The sequence below is a fragment of the Canis lupus genome, chromosome 22, assembly GCF_011100685.1.
Source record: "Canis lupus familiaris isolate Mischka breed German Shepherd chromosome 22, alternate assembly UU_Cfam_GSD_1.0, whole genome shotgun sequence".
Classification (NCBI taxonomy): domain Eukaryota; kingdom Metazoa; phylum Chordata; class Mammalia; order Carnivora; family Canidae; genus Canis; species Canis lupus.
Window position 1 is genome coordinate 1,753,712 of NC_049243.1, and position 16,193 is coordinate 1,769,904.

At 35.7% G+C, this 16,193-nt stretch overlaps 1 protein-coding gene, 1 long non-coding RNA gene and 1 other non-coding gene across 8 annotated transcripts in view; 2 read left to right on the top strand and 1 right to left on the bottom strand.

The window, feature by feature from the left end:
- LOC102156658 overlaps positions 1 to 16,193 on the bottom strand; it is a 50,377-nt gene that overhangs the window by 25,172 nt on the left and 9,012 nt on the right. For 2 of the 5 annotated variants that reach the window (XR_005376167.1, XR_005376168.1), the window contains exons 4-6: positions 15,873 to 15,968; positions 12,805 to 12,893; positions 2,848 to 2,910 (exon numbers count right to left, since the gene is read on the bottom strand). This is a non-coding gene — a long non-coding RNA (uncharacterized LOC102156658). Of the gene's footprint in view, positions 1 to 780; positions 2,911 to 9,941; positions 9,983 to 12,804; positions 12,894 to 15,872; positions 15,969 to 16,193 lie in introns of those variants that run through there. The other 3 variants (XR_005376170.1, XR_005376166.1, XR_005376169.1) reach the window with 2 other exon arrangements.
- The window catches only part of LOC102156997, a 126,772-nt gene that overhangs the window by 3,090 nt on the left and 107,489 nt on the right, over positions 1 to 16,193 (top strand). The gene's annotated exons all lie outside the window — the stretch shown is intronic.
- Positions 14,434 to 14,539, top strand: LOC119865280. The gene has a single exon (XR_005376658.1). It is a non-coding gene; the product is annotated as a U6 spliceosomal RNA (small nuclear RNA).

The following is a 16,193-nucleotide window of genomic DNA, read 5'->3' on the forward strand; positions in this document are numbered from 1 at the left end:
GAAAAGGAGAAACAGACTCAGCCTTTCTCTTTTCCCTGCTCACATAACTAAGCCTTTAAGGAAAAGGAGTTTAGATAGGTCCCCATTATGGTATTTTTTTTTTCTTCCTAACGGCACTTGAAAACCATACTTTATTGCCAACAATTAGTACTAGGAGGTGCTAAGGTCTCAGTCTGGCTAAGAAAACAAGGAAAAGTGGAGGGAAACCATTTTCTTTTGCTTCCTCCATCTCCCTCCTACTTGTTAGAGCTAACCTGAGCTAGAACTAGTCCCTACAAACAGGGACTCAAGCACAAAACAAATCACCCCAGAATTTACTACTTTACTTGGATATGCAATCTGGGGAGGGTTCTGCAGGGGCAGCCTGTCTCTAATCCACTTGGCCTCATCTGGGACAGCTCATAGGCTGGAGGCTTGCATCATCCGAAGGCTTGTTCACTTGCGTGGCTGGTGATCAGTACTCACAGATGACTGGGACCTTAGCTGGCACTACAGGTCAGAACACCTGCACAATGTCCTCTCCTTCCGGTTTGGGCTTTCTCAGAGCAGGGTTGCTGGGTTCCCAGTGTCTCAAGATTGAGAGCCAGGTAAAGCTGTATCACCTCCTACAACCTATTCTTAGAAGTCATGCAGCATCATACCCATTGGATTCTGTTCGTTAGTGAAAAATCACTACTGCCATACACATTCTAGAGAGGGGAATTACACTCTTATCTTTTAAGGGAAAGAGCATCAAAGAATTTGCAATGTGCTTAAAATCACCACACATTATACAGATAAACAGATTTATAAACAATGTATTATATATTAAAAGTGTTTAAACATAAGAAACCAAATATTGTCTTTTGATATCAGAATGAGATACAAAATTGCAGACATTCCATTGTTACAGCAAAGCTAATTCTAAACCAACCCAGTAGGCAGTTGGTCTCATAATCTTTCCTCCTCCTCCCTTCTGACCATTCTCCCCACTCCAGGCCAGGCCCCCTATACAAGATACCTCTCTCTCCCAATCCAGGCAGGACCCCCCCACAGTGGCTATACTTCCAAAGTGATGATCAGGTCCTAAAAGTTTTTGCTGTTCCTTCCTTGAATTATCCCTGACTTTGTACCTCACTAGATCACTGGGAAGGCCATCAGTGACATGTCTTTACTTCTCAGGGTTAACAAGCAAAATGCTATAGAGAGTATCCCAATAAAGTATTTTATAACAAATTCATGTTACATAATTAAGATGACATTTCTTTAAAAGAGCTATGTTTTTAGGTATCAGGATCTTGACTTAGGCTTGTTTACTCATAAAACTCAGTAGTTCCAAAAGGGATGTGAGATTTTAGGTATCTAATAAGAATCTGCATGTTGCCTTGAAGGTGATAAACCATTTGATGATTTTATGCAAAATTTAAATGACTGTTCTTCCATGTTTACAAGGCACAGTGCATTATTTTTCTTTAAAACCAGTACACATAATTATTTGCTTGGTAAAGAGGCTCAAGAGTTCTCTAAGGAAGTGAAAATACTACCTTTCTTTGAGTAATCAAAATAAAAAAATCTTTTCTTATAACCTAGTATATTTTTAAATTCTCCTAAAGCTGATATTATAATTTATACATATTTGATGTTCTCTTAGAAAGATTTCATTTACGACTTAGAAATAAATAGTGCTTTCTTGGCTTAGAAATAGAATTTTAATAATTCATGCTCTCCTGAGGGCTAATACCTCTACATGTTTTGGTCATTCTGCATAATTATTTATAGTTCTATTGAGTCAGAATCACATTGTGGGAATATATAGTATGGAATACAAATTTTAAAATAAGCACATCTAGATAATGAGCAAACATATATTTATGAACCCCTCTATGTATTTCGATTTTTGAAGAAGCATACATGTTTTAAAAAGTAAAATGAATAAAATATATCTTTGTTTTTAAAGGTTCTTATACAGCAATGATAAAAAAGAAACTGACACAGCATTCACATTAAACTAATAGACTTTGTTATCAGGCCCCAAACTGTTCCTAATTCTGTGATTTCATAGCTACCATGGAGGCAGCCCAAAGGAGCTTAAGTAAACATTTTTAAATTACGTAATGAGATTCTGAGGGAGGAAGAACCCCAACCATACTGCGCCATATAGTTTTACAGATGCTATTTCCCTGCATGCCAGGATGCTTATTACCCTATCTATAGAATGACTTCATAGTAATGATAACATGAAAGAAAATTAACGTAGGCAAGCAAGTCTGTTTCTAAGGCATTGAGAATGAAAGCAAGGTTGAGGTAGTTATTTCAAAGTAGTTATCTAGTAAATGTTTTTCTTGACTATAAGCTAAGCATTTAGGAAGCATTTTGGAAAGTGCTATAGTGAAAATGGCACATTAAGCAATAAATCCAATATGATTTCAATAAAGAAATAAATTCAATAAGTAAAATAGGATACTGCTAGCTTATAGTAATAATGCTCTATTTACCACTACATTAAGAATTAAATACAATCTCACCTTTTTTTTTACTAAGTAAAATAATTTGGATCCTTCCTTATACTATTTTTCTTCACCTTTGCATGTGTTCAAAATATAATTTATTTTAAAAGAAATATTGCCAAAGTCAATAAAAAATACATTTCTTCACCAGCTGAGTAAGCATCACAGAGAAGACAAAGAATATTAGATCTTTGAGGCAGTAAAGTTATTAATGTGAGTATATGAGCAAAATTGCAATTTTATCAAATTCAATTACACACGGAGTCTCCCCATCAGATTGACAAAGATTGAAGATAAGTGTTAGTAACTAGTGTTGCTAAGAAGGTGTTCAAATTTACAATCACGTTTATTACTATATTACCTTTCTTGGGTCTTAAAAATGTCCAAATCTTTGATACAGTAGTTCCACTTCCAGGAACCAATCCTAAAAAAAATAAATACAAAGTCAAAGATTTATATATATTCACTACAGTATCTATACGGAGGAAAAAATCTGAATATTCAAAAGTAACGGAGTGGTTAAATGAGACATGATGATCAATCTAATGGAATATTATGCAATAACTAAAACTACTTAGGGCCACAGAAAAATACTAATAGAGTAATTCAATGTATAGTTAAATTTTTTAGGTTGTAAAACTACTTCTCATTTATTTGAAAATGCACTTATATGCATAGAAAAAGGATGGGGAAAATATATCAAAGTGTGATTATGGTAATTTTACTTTTCCTTTTTAGAAAATGAGCACAAATTATTTTTTAACAATCAGAAAAATAAATCATTAAAATTAAAAGATCTCCTCCCAAATATGTAAATCAAATGACATACATTTATATTCTTACAACACTAGGATATTTAATAAAGTAACACATCATATTAGTTACTCTTTATTAGTACTTTCTCATTTTGTATGTTTACAACAACGTCTACCAGTGAATAATCTCTGTTTTTTAAAATCAAATTAGAGGGGATCCCTGGGTGGCTCAGAGGTTTAGTGCCTGCCTTTGGCCCAGGGTGTGATCCTGGAGTCCCGGGATCGAGTCCCACGTCAGACTCCCAGCATGGAGCCTGCTTCTCCCTCCTCCTGTGTCTCTGCCTCTCTCTCTCTATGTCTATCATGAATAAATAAATAAATAAATCTTTAAAAAAAATCAAATTAGATAAAGTGTAGGCAAGTAGAGAGTATTACATGAATGGTATATTCTGAAAGGTAGCCTTTGGTGGAAAAGTTGATTTAAGAAAAATTTAGTATAGGGGAGCCTAGGTGGCTCAGTCAGTGAAGGTTCTGCATTGGGCTCGGGTCATGATCCCGGGGTCCTAGAATCAAGCCCCACATGGGGCTCCCTGCTCAGCGGGGAGTCTGCTTCTCCCTCTACTGCTCTCCCTGCTTGTGCTTTCTCTCAATATATCAAATAAATTAAAATCTTTAAGAAAAAATAAAAATTTAGCATAGTCAAAATCCATCTGTAAAGCTATAATGGCTGGATCTATTTTATAAGTTTTATAACAGTATACTTAATATTTTTTTATTCTAAATTGTGGTAAAAAACACATAGCATAAAATTTACCAACTTAACTACTTTTAAATGTACAGTTCAGTAGTACTAAGGAATTCACACTGTTGTGTATAAAGGTGTTTTTATAAAAATAATAAATGTTCATAAAAATAATACAGGTTCACTTATAAGTAATTTAAACAATAGAGAAAGTTACAGGAACATTTAACAGATTTTGCCATCAATTTTAAATGAATGTTGCTGTAGGCATATTTCTATGCATTTATATAAATATATTTAAGATCAAACGTATACTATAAGTTAAAAAGTATTAAATGTGAAGTAATTTGGTAGTGATAAAATAAACTGAAGGAATTGCTGAACTTTTAGGAAAATGTTTCTTTACTACAAGAGATCTTATTTCCTAAAATATCTGAAGTTTAAAAAAGAGTTTGGAGACCTTTTTTATCTATGTTTCAAGTTCAGAAATGCTAATAGACTCTGCTATGAAAAATATATTTTTACATCATCCTTATTTTTACAAAGTCACGGTTTTAATGTTTATTAAAACAAGGCTTAATGTTTATTTAATGTTTATTATGTTAATTATAATCCTAATTTCTTTGATGATTTGGTCTCAATCTGTATCTTAATCCAGTGCTTACAATCTGGCTTGATTCTCAATATCCTACTTAATTAATTTTGATTGATCAGTTATTTGCTCTTCACTAAGTAGTTGTTTTCTTTTCTTTTTTTTTCCTACAAGGATCCATGGATTCTGTGTTTGCCTTTTTCATCAATTCTCAAATGAACTTATTTAGATGTAATGGTTTGGGGTCACGCTGCCTTTGCCTTGAAACTGCACAGACATTTTTCCTTTGTTTTCTGGCTTTGAATATTGCTTAGAGGAAGTCTAAGGCCAGCACGATTTCCTCCCTCTTGATAAGTTATTTAGCTTTCTGCCTGGAAGTCTGAAAAGTTTTTCCTTCATTCTTTATGGTTAGTAGCTTAACCAGGATATGCCACAATACTGAATACTACATGTCCATTATTTTCTGCAGATTCAGTTCTTTCGTTATTTTGTGGAAATTCTCTTCTGTTGCATCTTTATGTGCTTTTCCTGATTCACTTGTATTATGTACTCAGGGAGATGAATCAGGCTTATGTTATCTTTGTCTCACATATGATTTTCTTTGCAATGACTTTGGTCTACTTTTCTCTTATATTCACTGAAATTTATTCAATTCATTTGTCAACTGGAATTTATTGAGTGCTAGCACCAGTGGTAAATAAGATCATAATCCTGCCATGAATAAGCTTTCAGTTAAGGACTGGAGAGGGAGAAATAAACTTACAACAATGTCAAGTAGTAATAAGAACCCCAGGTAAGAAATTGGAAGGATAGGGGAAGGAATTGTGCATTTTAGATGGAATGTAAGAGCAAGCCTCTCTCTGTAAAATGACATCTGGGAAGAGCTCTAAATGAAGTGAGGCAGTAAGCCAGCGAAAGACCTGGGCAATCCAGATGCAGAAAAAGAGAAAGTACAAAAGTCCTATAGTGGGAAAGTGGTATGTTCAAGACAGAATCGTTAGAACCAAATGAGTAACCAGAAAGTGGTGAGAGATGAGACAAAAGAAGTAGACAGGACAGATCACAAAAGGGGTTGTCAGCCCTAGGGAGGAGGCTGAATTTTGTTCTAAGTGTGATAAGAAGCAGGGAAATGATGTATGCTTCAAAGGAGTTATTCTGGTTGCCGCTAAATATTTCAACAGCGATAACTGAGTATAAAGAATTGGTCAGATAGGTGCTGTAGAACTGAAAATGCAAAAAGGGAGCACTGAAATAAGAGCGTTAACTTCAGGAAGCAGCCACTACCTTTAGTACTGGATAAACACAAGGAAGACCTGAAGTTAATAGGGGAGACTCAGCAGAGCTGGAACCCTGGCCTCAGAAGACATAGGGTATGTTGGGGCTGGTTCTAGGAGAGTGAAAAATAGTTGAAATTTGGAGCTGACTGCCACTGTGAGGGTGAAGGTCCATAACTAGGGCAACCTTGACAGGTGCAGAACGCCAACAAGAAGTAGTGAGTTCTTCTCCCTTCTCTTTTTGATTTTCAGTCTTTCTCTAACACACTTTATTACCAGAATGCAGCAAGAATTCAGCTGGCAAAATAGAAATGTAGTTTGCAGAGTCTCATCCTAGCATCACAAAATGTATGAGTGTGGAAGGGTTTATTATTAAGAGATAACAGGGGATCCCTGGGTGGCGCAGCGGTTTGGCGCCTGCCTTTGGCCCAGGGCGCGATCCTGGAGACCCGGGATCGAATCCCACGTCAGGCTCCCGGTGCATGGAGCCTGCTTCTCTCTCTGCCTCTCTCTCTCTCTCTCTCTCTCTCTCATGAATAAATAAATAAAATATTTAAAAAAAATAAAAAAAAGAGATAACAGCTTAGTAGCTGGCACAGAAAGGAATTAAGGATGACTTCTAGATTTTTGTCTTGAGCAAAGGGATGAAAATATTGTCATTTATTGACCTATGGGAAGACTTGGAGAGAAGTAAATTGAGGGGGAGAAGAAAATTAAGAGGTTTTGAGTGTATTAACTTTGACGTCCCTACTAGCCATCTAAGTGCAGTTCCTAGGTAGGCAGTTGGACAGGAGTTCAGAGTTCAACAGTGATAAGAGGGCTAGAGTATAAATTTTAGGATTCCTAAGAACATCTGCATTAAAAAAAATTTTTTTTGATGAGATGATCCAAGGAAAATAAATGTTGATGGAGAAGAAAAAAAGGGATGAGGAATATGCTGGTGTCCCAAACACCTAAGAAGAAAATGATCTAGCAAGAACGTAATCCGTGATTTCAACAAGCGCGGTTAGGTGGGGTTGTGGAAACAGTAATTGTAATTGGAATGGACTGAAGGGATAATGTAAGGCGAGGAAGTGGAAACTACAAGCACGGTCTTTGAACAGTTTTGTTATAAAGGGGAGTAGAAAAATGGGCTTAGTAAGGAGAGGGGGACATGAGGTGATGCTGTATTTAGAATGGGAAACATTACAGTATGTTTACTGGTTAGAATCATCCAGTAAAGAGAGAAAATGAGGATGCAGGAAATGGAGGAGATAATCACAGGAACACAACCATTGACTTTATAAGAAAACATGGAATGGGGGCACAGGGAGGGGGTGAGCATGCTTATTTAGGAACAGGGATAGTTAATCCTTTATAAAGGAAGACCAAATAAATACAGAGGAGGAGAAGTTGGTAGACGGGGTTAGGAAAGAGGAGTTTCTTGTGACAGCTTCTATTTATCAATAAGAGTCTGAAGTCAAGAGCGGGGAGATGAGAGAGACTTAGAAGAGATGAGGCGTAATCATCTAGGAGAACAGAAGAATAAATGGACTAGGGGAATGTGCTGGGGTTGCCAGTCTTCCTTTATGTTGATAATTTGATTTCCAGCTATGTTTCATTTCTTGATATTCCAAGCGTATTTGTTTTGTCTTTTTTTTTTTTTTTTCGTATTTGTTTTGAAATAATAGTATTATTTTGGTCTTCATTGGCTTAGGTTGTGAACATTTTTTTTTTCAAAAGATTTTATTTACTTATTCATGAGAGACACAGAGAGGCAGAGACACAGGCAGAGGGAGAAGCAGGTGCCATGCAGGGAGCCCGATGCGGGACTCAATCCCAGGACCCCGGGGTCATGACCTGAGCCAAAGGCAGACGCTCCACCTCTGAACCACCCAGATGTCCTGAACGTTTTTTGTTTTATTTATTTATTTACTTTTTAAAGATTTATTTATTTATTCATGATAGACAGAGAGAGAGAGAGAGAGAGACAGGCAGAGGGAGAAGCAGGCTCCACGCCAGGAGCCCAACACGGGACTAGATCCCGGGACACCAGGATCGCGCCCTGGGCCAAAGGCAGGTGCTAAACCACTGAGCCACCCAGGGAGCCCCCATTTTTTGTTTTTAAAGGAATTTTTACTGTTTGCTTTTCTTGTATTATAAGATATTTAGAGAGGAAGATTTTGTGATCTGCTTTTATTCCCGATCTTTATCTGGAAGTCTAGAATAATATTTTTAAATAGATTGCACTTATTTTTTTCAGCTCACCCTATATATAAGAATGTAACAATAAGATGTCATGGTAGTATTATATATCAATAGCCACGGTTTACTGAATGCCTATGTGCAATGAGTGCTAGGGACTTCACATACATGACTTCTAGAACTTATAGTAAGCCTATAAGGTAAGTACTATTGCCAGTTATTTCCACAAGAAACCTTTTTTATTAGTGATGTCAGATTACAGAATCTTACCTGAAGCTCACACTGACCAAAATAAACAAGGTAAGAACAAATTTTTCTCTTTTGTGTTTTTAAAAAAATGAGCACATAAGAGACTATTCTTTTTGAAGTACAAAAAAAAAAAAAAAAAAATAGTTTGCAAAAGGGCACCACACAAATTAAGAGCAATTTTATGGACAGCTTTTTGACACTATATCATTAAGCTCTTGGTGGGAGAGGTGCTACTTAAGTGACAAATTCAAGGAACCTGGTAAATTAATTGAACTGCCCTTCCTCTAACCATCTCCATCATCCATGAACATACTGAGAGCCTGCTATCTTAAAATCATTACTAAATTATATTAAGCCATTATAATTTTACAACTCCTAGGAGATGTATCAGTATTTGCTTTGGAAACTCCATTATTTGAACTTAAGTAATATCAAACTTTTCTATTGGTCAGCAATATTTAAATTCATGTGATGACACTGAAAACATATCATTGGGATATAAACATATATCCATGACAAGTAATGGATTTCTTTTTCTGATTATAAAAGTACAAGTGAAGAAAATTTTGAAAATATGTAAATAAAGTAAGTAAACATCTTTTGTAAAGGACAGCAAGAAAAAATAACCAATAATTTTTATTTACAGGCAACTGACTATTGAGGTTGACATATTTCCATGCAATTAAGCTTAGGAAATTTAAAGTACTTGAGTATGCTGCTTTTTTTCATAGCAATATATCAGAAGTATTTCCTGAAGTTATTTAAAACTCCTCAGAGACATTTTCAATGGCTGCATAACATTCCTTGAGTAGTATTTCCTTAAGCGCTCATTTAAGCAATTTTCCTTAGTTTCTTATAAGCAATGTTGCTATGAACTTTTTTTTTTGCTATGAACTTTTTTTATGCTTAAATCTGTTTTAGCATTTCAGATTATTTCCTAAATTAGAATAGATTCCTAGAAATGAGCTTAAGAGGCCAATATTTTTAAGATTCTTCATCTTGTAAAAATTTTGCTATAAGAAATCTTTTAATTTTCTACATACTTTTATACTGAAAATAAATCTAAAAGAAAAATTTATGTGGACTACCTTTTAAAATTAGGCTAATATTTAAGTTTAGGTTTAAATATTTTACCTTCCTTAAAGGAAGAAATTCATTCTTCAAAATATGTACTTTTGGCAGGTTCAAAACTTACACTTCATTTGAAGATGTAAGTTTAAATATATACTTACTTCAGCCTAAGGTATCACCGTCTTTTTTCTTATTTTCAGATATGCTTACCCAACAGTGCCTTAGCCCAACTGATCACCAGTCTAATCTCACAAGTATACCACTATGATATAGATGTACACATTCATCTGTGGATAGAATCTAAATAAAATTGCAGGCCAAGGCCATTCCCAAACTAAGTAAATTTGGCACAAGAATTTTAAGAGTGCCTAAATTAATGCTATAATTCTGTTGTTCTAGACTGAAATACAGAGCCTGTGAACAGAGGAAGTTCACCTAATTTTAAAATTAATTCAGCGGCACCTGGGTGGCTCAGTGGTTGGGCGTCTGTCTGCCTTTGACTCAGGTCATGATCCAGGGGTCCTCGGATGAGTTCCATGTTGGGCTCCCCACAGGGAGCCTGCTTCTCCTCCCTGCTTATGTCTCTGCCTCTTCCTGTGTATCTCTCATGAATAGATTTTTAGTGAAATCTTTAAAAAATAAAATAAATAAATAAATTTAGACTGGTGATGGAACTGCAAAACTTGAGAAAATATTCAGAAGAAATCTAGCCTAATAAAGGATTATTGCTTTATAATAGCTATCATTTATTAATTCACTCATCAAATACTAATTGAACATCTTTTATGTGCCAAACACTTGTTAGGTGCTGGAGTCAACTGAAAAAAGATAGAGGTCTGTCCTCCTGGAAGATATAGTCTAGTGGGAGAGACAGAGAAAAGCAAATGAATAAATAGTCCTAAACTGTAATCTAAGCACTTCCCTTACCAATATTACTTATATGGTAATACTTATAAAGAAATGATTTGGGTTCTACTCCAAGAGTTTTTGAAGTTGTATTACTGAGAAGAAAAAAGTTAGATTTAGAATTATTAGGAAGTATAGGTATCTCTACATACATATAGGTATCTCTATAGATCTTTTAGGACTAGTCATTAGCATCCCCTCCAAAAGAAAGGATAGACTAGGATTCCTAGATTTCGGCCCTCCCTTCATTACTCTCTATACTCTGGTCTGACCCAATCTCTGACGTAGCACATTGTAGTAGAAAGTAAAACATCCCAAATTTGGGAAGTAAGAGAACCTGTTTTAGCAAGTGACGGTGCTAAAGGGATTGAAAACCTTAGGTGAGATATTTCATTTTCCAGAATATCAGTTTCCTTTGCAAAATGATGTATTTTGACTAAATGATCTCTAAAATCACATCAGGCTTTAAAATTCACTGTCTATGCATCTCTCTGTTAAACATCTCTTCCATGGGGTGCCTGCATGGCTCAGTTGGGTAAGCGTCCGCCTTTGGCTCAGGTCATGATCCCAGGGTGCTGACATTGAACACCACATTGGGCTCCCTGCTCAGTGGGGAGTCTGCTTCTCCCTCTGTCCCCGACCTTGCCCGTGTTCTCTCTCTCTCTCTCTCTCGCTCACTCTCTGTCTCTCAAATAAATAAAATCTTAATCTTTTCCATTATGCTCCTATTTATATTGGGGATGGAGAAGAAATAGTTGGAAAGAATAAAACTGATTCCTGTTCAATAGAGATAAAGGATTTATAGTTTTTAGTGACCATTTTTTCAAGTTATTGAATACTTTTTAAAATGTTCTTAATATCTGCACAGCATTCCAACATAAGGATATACCAAAATGTATTTATCCATTTATCCATGCCTTCATTCTAAAGATTTTTTCCCCAGTTTCTGCAATGTTGTAAAGGATATTTTAGAACCTATACTTGTCTACTAGTACTCAAAATACTAGTACAAGCTTTCTCTTTTGTATTATTCCTTTTGTTTGAAAAAAAAAATCCTTCTATCTACTCTTCTAAAAAAAATTCCTTCTATCTACTCCAGCCTTTACATGGCTTTCTGTTAATATAAAAACTCCACTTTGGACAATGTTATAGAGCCTATCCTTTCTCCTTCCAAAAATAGTATCATCCCAGACTGAGGGCCATATTTCTGCAGCTCTCCTGCAGTAAAAGAGAAGTAAAGCCAATTCCATGCCTGCAATCAAGTCTGGATAATGTATATTTTAGCTTTAACAAAGTTGAAATCTCTAAGATTAAAGCCCCAACAGCAGACAGATAGGCAAAGGTTCATTTCTGTTAGCTATACCAAAAATGTGATTTAGTGTGTTAATTATGACAAAGATAACTACGAATTTTGGTGATTTTGCCATGATCCTGAACTTGCTATAATATTAGCTATTACTACATTGAAACATTAGAGCATAAACATACAAGTAGGAGAAATAAAATTTAAGGTGTAACTACTAAATTCAGTGAACGATTATATGATCTGCTACTTTTTTTGTAATATGATACATTATTTCAATAGATATCACCTTATGCATTAGCATTGGTACTTTTCCACCCATGAGTAAAGAAATCAGAAATTTAAAATTACCCTAAAAAATATTCTGAGTTAAAAACCCTTTCAACTTAGTAATTATTGTTTAGGGAAAAAATGGAACCTCTGTTGTGCCTCTTGGATTGCCTCTTTGGTGCAAATATCTTTTTTAAAAACTCAAGGACCTCTATAGAATCAATTTGGAATCCAAAGAACACTCACATTAACAATTATTTCTTGGGATCCCTGGGTGGCGCAGCGGTTTGACGCCTGCCTTTGGCCCAGGGCGCGATCCTGGAGACCCAGGATCGAATCCCACGTCAGGCTCCCGGTGCATGGAGCCTGCTTCTCCCTCTGCCTGTGTCTCTGCCTCTCTCTCTCTCTCTCTGTGACTATCATAAATAAATTAAAAAAAAACAAACAATTATTTCTACCAATAGCTCCATAGCTATTGACATTATATCAATTGTATCAAATGACATTATATCGACATTATAGTCATCAATAGGAGAATTTTAGTGACAGGATCTTTGAGGTCATGTAGTCCAACTCTCATCTTACAGATGAGGAAAGTAAAGCCCAGAAAAGTTTTTATTAGTCATTAGCAGTAAGTTTGGAGTGGGCAGGGGCAGATGCGGGATCCTAACACTCTCTCTCAGCCTAATATATACCAGAGGGTATTAGGTTATAAGTACAGTACAGCACGTAGCTAACAGATGAACAAATCTAAGAAAGAGATCTGATTTGTATCCTTCGTATATATTTTCCCCTAAAGATTCTTGTTGGATGATCCATTCCACCTTAATCTGTTAGCACAGACACAAAATTATACAAATTAATGCTTGTGTGAAATAAAACCCAAGAGAGTAGTTGGAGTTAATTTGCCAGAACTACATTGTTGCATAGCCCCTGGGGTGAAGATTTATGTATATCCATATGTATACATACCTGGAGCTTCTTAATCCTGCTTCAGGAAATGCCATTTACATACATTACAATGTAAATAGTGCCCAATGGAGTTGTGCATCATAGGGACACTGCAAATACAAGTTTTGTGTATTAATTTAGGGTAGGCTAATTGCCATACCAGATCAACTCCAAAATATATAATGGCTCAAATTATATCTGCCATAGTAAGAAAGTTTCTTGCTAAAAATAAACAAGTAGTTTAGTACTCAGTTTCCAAGGTGTTCTAGGACCTCGGCTTTCAGTACCAAGCTTCCAGAATCTCCTGATGGGGTCTTGTCTGTTCCAGGCCATTAGGAGGGGAGTTTTTTAGGAGACTCAAAAGTAGTGCATGTTATAACTGCCATTCTTATTCCATTGGCTCTAACTTGGTCACATGCCCACACCTGCCTACAAGGGAGGCTAGGAATAGTTTATCTGTGTGGCCAATAAGAAATGAGAACATAGATTTGTAAGGCTAGCTAAGAGTCATTTGTTCACTTGGGTGCTCTTTCTCTCTCTACACCCACACCCCTACACACAAACTCTGAAGTGGACACCAAAAAATACACTCACATGGTTATTCTTCAAATAGAAATAAACAGTGAAAGAAAGGGGCTTTTATTTAAGAAGTACATTCACCTCTACCCTTTCCTTCCTTCAGGTGGTACCCTAATTAACACATAACAATAACCCAACTGGAAACTGAAATCTAAAAAGGAGGAAAAAGGAAAATTTTTGCAACTATTGTGTGTGTGTGTGTGTATTTTAGGGACACAAGACCACCAAGTTCCTCTTTTTAACTACATTATTAGTAAATAATGTTTGAAAAATATTCAACTTCTTAAACAACAAAAATAGCAATTCCACAAATGAAGGTGGCAGTAAGTGTAGTGGGTTTTTTCCTTTGGATAAGTTGTCATTGTAATTCTCAAACTATTCTTAATCACTCAGTTTTTAATAGAAGCACTGCATGGCCGCACTTCTGAAATCATAAACAGGAAGTGTGATATATAAATGTCAGTAAAACTAAAACTCAATTCTATGGCTTGATATTTTTCTTCTCCGCCATATTTTCATGTTAATATTTGATGTTGTATGTACTTAGAATAATGATATGAAGGCAAATAGTAATATTACCTGACAAGTTTTCTTTGACAACCTAACACTTTGGGGCTTGGGGGAAATATGCAGAGCAACCCATAAGTTGTAGATTTCCACAGAGGAAGAAATGGGAATGATCCAGAAATTGCTATTAGTTTGGCATCCTTAGAAACTGCTTTTTCGTTTAGGTTGCCCAACTTTATTATGGCCAGAAGATAGTACATATGGACAAAGAAGTTAGAGAGTACAGGACTCTTCATCTATTTAAAAATCCATTATAGAAAATAGTCTTATACTTTGTATATTCTTATTCTGACACCTCAACAATTCCTTGAATGTGTTCTACTCCATTAATTCTTTCATGAGACAACTAAGGAGTACAGCAAAAATCAGGATATTATCTCTGGTTCCTCTCTATGAAGAAATAAAGGATCTTTGTAGGATTGGTGATATTTTCTACATAACACTATTTCAGTTTCTTTGCTACATGAACATCTCTATGGAAATCTCTTTATGTGAAGAGATTCAGTGCTCGCTTCAGCAGCACATACACTAAAACTGAAATAATACAGAGAACGTTGGCATGGCCCCTGCACAAGGATGATCTGAAATTCGTGAAGCATTCCATAACAAAAAAAGAAAAGAGATTCAAATTGACCAGTCTAGAACTTTTACATTAACTATTTCTGGAGAAACGTACCAACATATAGATACTTCTGTAACTTTAAAATGTTTTTTCTTTAGGCAACAGTTTCTTAATTTATTCTTAAACTAAGCACTGAAGAAAACGATTTTACTCAAAGTCACATAATATAGGAGTGAAATAGCAAAAAATAGTTCTATCTATGTATCCAAACTCCCTTTCAAGGCAGATCCCAATGTCCAGAGAATGTCTTAAAAGGAGGTAGCCTGCCCATCAATTATCTAGCTTTCTACAGCACGTGAGGCGCTGTTGAGCAGCATACACAATATATAAAAATTGAGGTATTCTATTTTTTATTTATATTCTTATAGATTTATTTTAGAGAGAGAGCAAGCGCAAACGGGGGTAGGGGGGTGGGTAGGGTAAAGGGACAGGGAGAGAATCTCCAGCAGATTCCCTGCTGAGCATGGAGCCTGACTTAGGGCTCAATCCCACCCTGATATCATGACCTGAGACAAAATCAAGAATTGGATGCTCAACCAACTGAGCCACCCAGGCGCTCCAAGAATTTGAGGTATTTTCATTGAAAATTGAGCATGTGAAAAAAGGATTTGGAAGTGTTTGCAAAGTAACATAATAAGAGTGTATTAATCAAATGCAAAGTATAAATAGTTGCTAATGGGAAGTGGAAAATGAACTGATTTAAAACTAGACTGATAATAGATGGTTTACTGGAATAGACAAATTTTATGTAGATTTCTTTAAAGCAGTGATGGATTTTGATTGCCAGAGAGTAAAGATACCCATTGATCATTCACCAGATATTTATTGAGTGCTCACTATGTGCCATGTGCTATACATTGTTCAAGACACTAGAGATAAGGCAATACACAAAACTACTGCAGAGCAGAAATAGATATTTCATCTCTCAGGCATGATAATTTGATAGGAACAGAGAACACAAATATGAGCATACAGAAATGAAATAGAAAGGAAAAGAACTAGTAATGGGCTTATAGTAGAAGGCCTTAAATACTAGGATGTTTCTAAATGGAAGAAAGATGTTTGGGTGTGAATTGAACAATTGAACTCCTTTGGTCACTGCAGTCAGAATAGACAGCTTTTTTTCCCCCCTGTCAGTCAGCATAAACTTATAGTTACCAAGATAACACAAACAAAATAAATACACACAGAAAAATTCCCATCTGAAGTGTATGGAAAGCAAAAAGAGAAAGAATGGGTAGCAAAAGTTGAATTTTATCTCTCCTTTTACCTCTAGTTCAATTTTAGGGATATAAGAACACATCTGTTTAATTCTACTTACTGAAGTGTGTAGGTAAGTTACTGGGTTTAGTATTAGCCTGAAAAGATCCTCCAAGGTCGCATATTCAATTTCTTAGTTTCAGCAGACAGAGCTACACTATGAATATTGAAAACAGAATTGTCAAGACAAAACAACAAATAATTTTTGAGCTCTTAGTTGCTTATCGGTGCTATACATATTCTAATCCATAGTCAACAAACATGCCAGACAGCATATTGAGCAGTCAAAGGGATAAGGAAAGTGTGGATCCCATAGTCTGAGCTCATAGTTATCAGTAGTAATATACTATCAGTCCTGCTACTGAACCACAAATCTAAATGG